General features: G+C 41.2%; 1 non-coding gene across 1 annotated transcript; it reads left to right on the top strand.

The window, feature by feature from the left end:
* The first annotated feature begins 1,448 nt into the window (after window positions 1-1,448).
* LOC128293363 (small nucleolar RNA R71) lies at window positions 1,449-1,555 on the top strand. The gene has a single exon (XR_008283547.1). It is a non-coding gene; the product is annotated as a small nucleolar RNA R71 (small nucleolar RNA).
* The last annotated feature ends 7,475 nt before the right edge of the window (window positions 1,556-9,030 follow it).

The raw sequence follows: 9,030 nt of genomic DNA, 5'->3' as shown, positions 1-9,030 counted from the left end.
CTACTCTTTCGTTTGTTGGTCATAGACCCCTCTGATTTTGTATAAATTTGGATAGCCATGCGAAAATGGCTTATATACACTTTGGCATGGTATCATAATCATTTTGTATGTTGTTCATTAAGGGTATGGAAATGTTTGGAAACGATTAGCCATTGGAATGGTTAATCATGATCTTTCCTTGTGCCATGTATGCTAAAAGGGCTAGTTGAACCAAAGAAATTATGAAGTAGGTAAAGGTTACCTTGAAAATAGATGCTGACGGCAGCAGTGATGTGGATGTGAAAAATCACTAAAAATATTAGGAATTGAATTAAATAGTGAATAAATTATGTAAATGAACCTTGATGAATCTACTTTCATATGCAAGAAACGAAACGGTCACATGAGTTATATGTTAAGAGATATTAAAGTTCTCGTGAAACAGGGCCAGAACGGTTTCTGGATCCCCTGTTCCGACTTTGGAAATTCATTATAAATTAACCAGAGATAATTAGGAGTCATGCCATATATATATAGATTTATCTTTGAGTCTAGTTTCTATATAAATAAACGACATCAGTATTGAAGCCCTGTACAGGGAGATATCCAAGTCGTAATGCGCGAAGGTCAGTGTAGTCGATCCCTGTAACAGGGGAGACTTTAACTAATAAACTGTACTAATTGGCCCGACCAAAAATTCTAGAAAAAAATTTGTGAATGGAAATATGAGTCTAAATTCAGGGAAAAATTAAGAAACTGATTTTCGAGCTTTGAAACTCAAGATATGATTTTTAGGGCGACAATGACGCAGTAACCAGCTTGTCTGGAAAATTTTAAATGGACTGTGAAAACGATTAAGTCAAGTTTGTGTGCACCTTGTGTTCGACTCCGGTAACGGACTCGGGTACGGGATGTTACACATCTCCTCAAGGTTCGGCTTCTTTTCCTGCTGGTAAGGTGGTTGTTTAAAACCTGGGGGATGTTGTGGCCTTTGATTTCCTTGACCACCCCATGAGAAATTGGGATGGTTCCTCCAACCTGCATTATAAGTGTTATTATATGGGTTATTTTTAGGTCTAGAATTATTATTACCCATATATTGAACTTGTTCCTCCTCAATGCTAGGGTTGAAGGATTGATATTCTGTCTGTACTCCTTTTCCATTTGAATCGTACTTTATCACTAGATGTACCTGAGTAGAACCATACAAACCGTCAATGTTTTTATTTAGAAGTTCTACCTGGTTAGATAGCATAGTAACTGCGTCGAGGTTGAAAACATCGGCTGCTTTTGTTGGCTTTGTTCTCATGAATTGCCACTAATCGTTATTCAGTGACATCTCTTCAATGAATTCATAAGCCCCTTCAGGTGTTTTGTTGTTTAAGTTTCCACCGGTGGCTGCGTCTATTAGTTGTCTTGTTGAGGGGTTCACACCGTTATAAAAAGTCTGAACCTGTAGCCATAGAGGTAACCCATGGTGAGGGCACCTTCTCAATAGATCCTTGTATCTCTCCCATGCATCACAGAGTGTTTCTAGATCCATCTGCACAAAAGAAGAGATATCAGTCCTCAACTTAGCTGTTTTAGCTGGAGAAAATATTTAAGTAAAAACTTTTCGGTCATTTGTTCCCAAGTAGTGATTGACCCTCGTGGTAATGAGTTCAACCACTGTTTAGCCTTGTTCCTCAATGAAAAAGGAAATAATCGAAGGCAAATGGCATCATCAGAAGCGCCATTAATCTTAAATGTGTTGCAAAACTTTAAGAAATTCGACAAATGAGTGTTTGGATCCTCGTCCTGCAAACAATCAAATTGAACAAACTGAATCGTGTAAGGTTTCATTTCAAAATTATTTGCAGCAACAGTAGGTGTAACGCCCTAAAAATTCCAAAACCCGAAAATCCCAAAATCTTGAATTTTTTTTCTTTTTGTGCTTAGCAATTCCGGTTAAGTGTTAATTAGGTGATAGTAGATCTTGGTCAAGGTTTGAGTTCAAATCTAGGGGTAGAAGAAATTATTGTTTAATAATTAAAAGGACCTTGTTGGCAAGTAGTTGGGCTTTTAAATAAAGATAAGGGAAAATGGCATAAAAAAGCGTTGTGGAAGAGTGGCTAAGTGACGCCACTTAGAGTGTAGGGAGGTGGCATTAGTAGCTGTCAAGAAGATCCAAGGTTGAATCCTAGCTTCGTGTTTTTAAAAGTTTAATTTTGGCCTTCTAGAAGGTTGGAAGTGGCGTCAAGATGGACTCCAAGGGGAGTGTTCAAAAGAGAAAATTAAGGAAAGGATCAAGGGGTTATCAGGGAAAAAAATGAGGAGATGAGAAAGGGGAGGAGATGAAGCTGAATGGGGAATTGAAGGCCAGGAAATTTGGCTATAGGGGCTATAAATAAGTGCCGAATACAGGGCTTCCAGGCTAATGCCGAATCTCCTTCACCTTGTTACCGAAAACCCTTTTCTTTACTCTTTTTTCTTTGTGACAATTTCTGTTCTTTTTTTACACAATTTTTTTTGTTTCGCTTAGCCGATTCCTTCTTCTACTCTTCTTCTTTAATCTGTACCAAATTCACCTTATTCACCATATTAAGTTTGAAAGCAGAAAAGCCGAATCTTCCAAGGGCCAAATACTCTTCGACCGAATCTGGTGTAGGTGTTTGTTCTTCCAATCAGTTTTGCTAAGAATCTATTACGCTGTTCTCTCCTTACTCTTTCTAATCAACTGTGGTAGGGAATTAGTATCGGATCTCGGATCTTAACTCTCTACCGAAAATTTCTCTTTAGGTGTTTGTAGTTTTGGTAAGTATTCCTCTCCCATTGGCTAAGGTGGCCGAATGTTCATAGTTAAGGTAAGAGAACTTGTGTTGGATACGAGTCACCTATTAGTCTGGTTTTAATGGTTAAGATTGGTGCAGATGTAGGAGTTGATTGTGGTTAGTGATTTAAGAAGGGGCTATTATACTTATCGCTCAAGGTAAGGTTAAGGTGAGGTATCGGTTTAAGCAAATATATGTATTAAGCATGAGATTAATTAAAGGGTGATATCGTTTGTAGTTTGGTGACTAAGGGAATCGCAGCACGCTTGATTACTAGGTGTGTACATATACTGAACACACAAGTAGATCGGCAAAAGCTGAAATGTTGAAAAGCCGAAAGTTTGGCTGCGGTAGTCTTGCGAGTGTGCGAACACTCGTGAGGAGGAAACTGATAGGTTACCTGAGGCCCATGGTCGATTCCATAGACTTGGGTTGTGAATGGGCCAAATGGGCATGAATGGGCTAAATAGGCCCGATGGGCTGTTGGGCCTATAATAGGCAAAATTTGATAAGTGATGCTATGTGATAGAAAATTTGAGTCTGAGCATGAATATAATGTGATTTGGGCCGGATGGGCCATATAAATGAGATTGGGCCTAATGGGTCATATGAACGTGAATTGGGCCTGATGGTCCACATGAACGTGAATTGGGTCGGATGGGCCATATAAATGAGATTGGGCCTAGTGGGCTATATGCATGTATGTAGGGGTTTTGGGCTTAGTATAAGATGACTGCATAAAACTTAATTAAATTGTTGAGACTGTGGACAAGTCATAGGGTTAAAGTGTGGCAACGGGTATATGCATGTCTAGGATTGGATCTAGGGAGAGCTTGGTACTTAAGCGGTCTTAATGACTCACCTCCTCTTCTCTGGAATCGTACCTGCTGCATAGTATTCATTCATCTTAGCTCACGAGATTTGTTAATGGGCCAAGGTAAGTGGAAACCGTATTAAAGAGAAAATTATTGAAATGCCCCTAAGGGTTAAAATGACCAAAATACCCCTAGGTGTTGAATGTAAATTTTATGTATGTGACACGCATATCTGCTGCATACATATGATATTCTGCTTAGGTTGCATATGGGTTGGGAAGTATGGAACAGAGAAAGTAAATGGGTATCGCAAGGTTGCTTAACAATCGTGCATCCACCGACGGCTTTTAAGCCCAATACGTAAATGAAGGTAGTTTCGCAACCGGGCTACCATTGATGTGTCGATTGGGTGGGTCGATATTTATATCCCCACATGATGTGACAGGAGACGAAGCTGGTGTGTAGCGGATGGATTATTGGGATGGGATTGCCCTGCATTACATTGCATGTTTGATGTATGGTGATTATTGAATGCTTGTTACTCATCGAGGGTTGTACACACTGTGTTTGCAAAAACTCACCCCCTCTTTTATTTTATTTTCAGGTGATGCTTAGTAGAAGGTTCAATGTTTGGAGGGACTCTGTGTGGCCAGCTAGCAAGACAACTTTGGCTTGTTTTTCTTTTAAAAGCATATAAGTTTCTATTTTATTAAGTACTTTTTAGATCGAAATGTAATAAGGCTTTCATTTTGTTAATATTTGGATTATTATTTTTCTGTGTTGTAATTATGAGAAATTGAACATAGACTTCCTAAATCATAGTATGTTTTCGATGTTTCCGCAACTAAATTTCGAAATGACAGTTTTTCATAGGTTTTCATAAAATCATATGTTATAAACAGGTTTTTGTGATTGAAAAGACAGTTTAATAAGTTTATTAAGGTTTCATATTTTTTTCAGGAAAGGTTTTCAATGAAAACAAGGTTTTCGCTAAAACACTTCAATGTGATGCACTAAGTCCAACCATAACATTCGGGCTGGGTTTGAGGTGTTACATTTAGTGGTATCAGAGTCCGGTTGCAAAACTCAGGCTGTAAAGTGGTCCTTATTATTATTTGATTTCTTTTTTCTACTTATTACTTGGATTTTAAAAATCTTTTGAATCCAACGATCTGGAAAAAAAGGGAAATCTTGCTGTGCGGCAGACCGAGTCTCCGACGTCGAACCAAGTAAGTATACTTATTCTTAAGTTTGTTGAAATTGTTATATAGTAGATATTTAGAGGGCTACTTTAGATGATTATGTTAGAATGGAACTGAAGCCCGTAGGATCCTGAAACTTTAGAGGATTTTCGAAAAATAATATTCTTTTAAATCACTTTCATAAAACATTGGATTAATTATTGAGCTAACTAAAACTTCATAAAATTTTTAATCTAGAAAATATGTGAATCGACGATGAGTGCTAGAAGAGGTGCGAGAGGCCGTGGCCGAGGCTGCGGAAGTGTTAGGGCTGAATCATCGGCATCGGGCCATGTGCCCAATGTTGGAGTAGAAGAGGCTCCGTCCTCACCTGTAGCTAGGACTAGGCAGTAAGATTGGGCCACAGGGGATGATGCATTGTCGCAGGCAATGCTAAGGATTTTGGAGAGGGTCGCTAGGCCAGATAATGGCACGGAAAATCAGGTGTCCATTCTAGAGCGACTTCGATCAAATGGGGTTGATATTTTTAAGGGTGTGGCTGGTGTGGCTCATAACTTGGCTGAATATTGGTTGGAGGCCACGGAAAAGATAATGGAGGATCTGGACTGTTCACCTGAACAAAAGCTGAAAGGGGCAGTGTCACTACTAAGGGAAGAAGCTTACCAGTTTCCTGACAGTGAAAGGGGGCACTCAACCTGAGCAAGTCACTTGGGAGTTCCTTAAAGCTGCATTCCAAGGGAAGTATATGGGTGCAAGCTATGTGGATGCTAGAAGGAAAGAGTTCCTGAACTTGACCCAAGGAAACAAATCGGTGGCGGAGTATGAGGCGGAGTTTCTACGCCTTAGTAGGTATGCAAGGGTAATGGTTGCAACGGACTATGAGCATTGCGTTAGGTTTGAGGACGGACTGAGAGATAGCCTTAGGGTATTGGTGGCTCTACAAAGAGAGCGAGTTTTCTCGGAATTGGTGGAGAAAAAAAATATAGCGGAGAAGGTAAAGCGCACTGAGCGCTTAAATCGGGAGAAAGAAAAGGGTAAGAATAAGAGGGAGGCTGAAACACCGGTTGTTGGACAGAGGCCTAGGGCTAGGGCCAAAAATAACGGGTCAGTTAGAGCAGGGCCCCTGCTGCTAATCCAAGGGTGCCACCTTGTGCTGATTGTGGGAGAAGCCACAGAGGCGAGTGTTGGAAGAGGATGGGAGCTTGTTTCGCTTGTGGGTCTATGGAGCATAGGATCACGGATTGCCCCCGAATGGTAGGTCGAGAGCCATTAGTGGGACAAGGTGGTGCTCAGCCACCAAAGGGTGGTCTGCTGCCGCCAAGAGGTCGTGGGTAGGCCAGAGGCAGGTAACAATAATGGACGAGGACGTAGAGCACCAGGCGAAAATGCAGGCCATGATGAGCTGAGACTGCTAGCTTTGGTTTATGTTGCTCGTCTCTGAGAAGATAGGGATGCCCCATATATGATAACGGGTATGTTCTTTATATATGAGTTACCTTACATAGTATTGATTAATATTGGATAAACGCATTCATATGTTGCATGTAATATGACTGAATCTTTGGGTGATATGTTTGAAATTACTGTGAATGAGATGACTGAGATAAGCCCGTTAGGGCAGTCAGTAGGAGTGAATAAGTTGTTTAGGGAGGTACCCTTAGTAGTCTAAGGGGTTACCTTTTTAGCAGATATGATGGAGCTGTCGTTTAGCGAGTTTGACTTAATCTTGGGTATGGATTGGTTGGTGAAGCACCGAGCCACCTTGGATTGCGCTGCAAAGTGAATGGTGTTAAGAACGGCGAAGGATAAGGAGGTGGTGGTGATTGGTGAATGCCGGAACTATCTATCAAATGTGATTTCGGTGTTAAGGGCTGAGAAGTTAGTATGAAAGGGATGCAAAGCCTTTTTGGCTTATATTAGTAATACGGAGACGAAAAGCCCTACTGTTAAGGAGTTGAGAATAGTTAGGAAATTTTCGGATGTTTTTCCCGAGGAGCTGCCTGGGTTGCGATCCAGCAGAGAAGTGAAATTTGGAATTGAGTTGTTACTTGGGATGGCTCCGCTATCTATCGCTCCTTATCGGATGGCACTAAAGGAGTTGGTGGAACTTAAGGCACAGATTCAGGAATTGTTGGATCGAGGATTCATACGACCAAGTGTGTCTCCATGGGGAGCACCGGTGTTATTCGTGAAGAAGAAGGATGGAACCTTGTAAATGTGCATCGACTATCGATAGTTAAACAAGTTAACTATTAAAAATAAGTACCTTCTGCCGATAATCGATGATCTTTTTGATCAGTTTAGGGGAGCTTCTATTTTATCGAAGATTGACTTGCATTCGGGGTATCACTAATTGAGGGTTAAGGAGGCATATGTTCATAAGACAACTTTCAGAACTCGTTATGGGGATTATGAGTTCTTGGTGATGCCATTCGGGCTGACGAACGCACCTGCCGCTTTCATGGATCTCATGAATTGGGTTTTCCAACCCTACTTGGATCGGTTCATTGTAGTCTTTATAGATGACATCTTGGTGTACTCAAGAGATGAGGATGAGCATAATGCACACTTAAGAATTGTGTTGCAGACTTTGAAGGAGAAGTAGCTGTATGCCAAATTAAATAAGTGTGAGTTTTGGCTAAGGGAGGTTACTTTTCTAGGACATGTGGTGTCAGCCGAGGGGATTAAGGTGGATCCTCAAAAAATTGAAGCGGTGTTAGACTGGAAAACACCCAAGTCAGTATTGAAAATTTGAAGTTTTCTGGGCTTGGCAGGATACTATAGGTGGTTTGTTGAGGGCTTTTAAGTAATTACTGCACCCTTAACTAAATTGTTGAGGAAGGGGGTACCATTTGTTTAGACGGACAAGCAGCAAGAGAGTTTTGGAATACTCAAGGAAGTTTTAACGGAGGCCCCTGTGTTGATTTAGCAAGTGCCTGGGAAGGAGTTTACGGTTTATAGTGACGCGTCGCGTGTGGGCTTAGGTTGTGTATTGATGCAAGAAGGAAAGGTGGTTGCGTATGCGTCATGGCAACTTAAGACTCACGAGGTGAATTACCCAACCCATGATTTGGAACTAGCTGCTGTGGTTTTCGCACTAAAGATATGGAGGCATTACTTATACAGGGAGAAGTGCATAATTTATTCGGATCACAAGAGTTTGAAGTACCTCCTTACCCAAAAGGAGCTCAGCCTTAGGCAGCATAGGTGGGTGGAATTATTAAAGGATTATGATTGTATGATTGGATACCACTCTGGCAAAGCAAATGTGGTAGCCAATGCATTGAGTCGTAGGGCTAAGTCAGACTTGAGAGCTGTGCTCGCCCGTTTAAGCTTGTTGGATGATGGTAGCTTGTTAGCTGAGTTTCAAGTAAAGCCAGTGTGGGTCAAGCAAATAAGGAGTAAGCAATTAGTGGATGAGACTTTGAGTGCTCGTTTTAAACAAGTGGAGAGTGGGGAGACATCAAACTTTGGGATAAATAGTAGAGTATTGTATTTTTGTGGGAGAATGTGTATACCAAAGGACGACGATCTAAGGCATTCCATTCTGCGGGAAGCACATAGTGGTCTCTATGCTATGCATCCTGGTGGAAACAAGATGTATCAGAATTTGCGTGAGCTTTATTGGTGGCCTGGACTTAAGCACGAGGTTATGAAGCTCGTAGGTAAATTCTTGGTTTGTCAAAATTTGAAAGTGGAACATCAGTTGCCCTCAAGGTTGCTTCAGCCAATAAAGATTCCACTCTAGATGTGGGAAAGGATAACTATGGACTTTGTTAGCGGGCTACCCTTGACGCCTGCTAGGAAAGACTCGATATGGGTTATAGTGGATCGATTAACTAAGTCTACCCATTTTATACCGGTTCGCACTGACTACTCGTTGCAAAAGCTGGCTAGGCTGTATGTGGCAGAGATTGTAAGATTGCATGGAGTGCTAGTATCCATAATATCTGATAGGGACCCACATTTTACTTCGCGATTTTGGAAGAAGCTACATGAGGCGTTGGGTACTAGGTTGAACTTTAGTACGACTTTCCACCCTCAAACTGATGGACAGTCAGAAAGAGTGATCCAAGTATTGGAAGTTATGTTGAGGGGATGCGTGATTGAGTTCCGAGGTAGCTGGGAGGACTATTTACCATTAGCTGAATTCGCGTACAATAATAGCTATCAAGAAAGTATTGGGATGGCTCCATACGAAGGACTGTATGGGTGAAGGTGTTG

The sequence above is a fragment of the Gossypium arboreum genome, chromosome 5 (assembly GCF_025698485.1).
Source record: "Gossypium arboreum isolate Shixiya-1 chromosome 5, ASM2569848v2, whole genome shotgun sequence".
In the NCBI taxonomy this organism is placed as follows: Eukaryota; Viridiplantae; Streptophyta; class Magnoliopsida; order Malvales; family Malvaceae; genus Gossypium; species Gossypium arboreum.
This window is presented reverse-complemented; position numbering and strand designations above follow the sequence as displayed.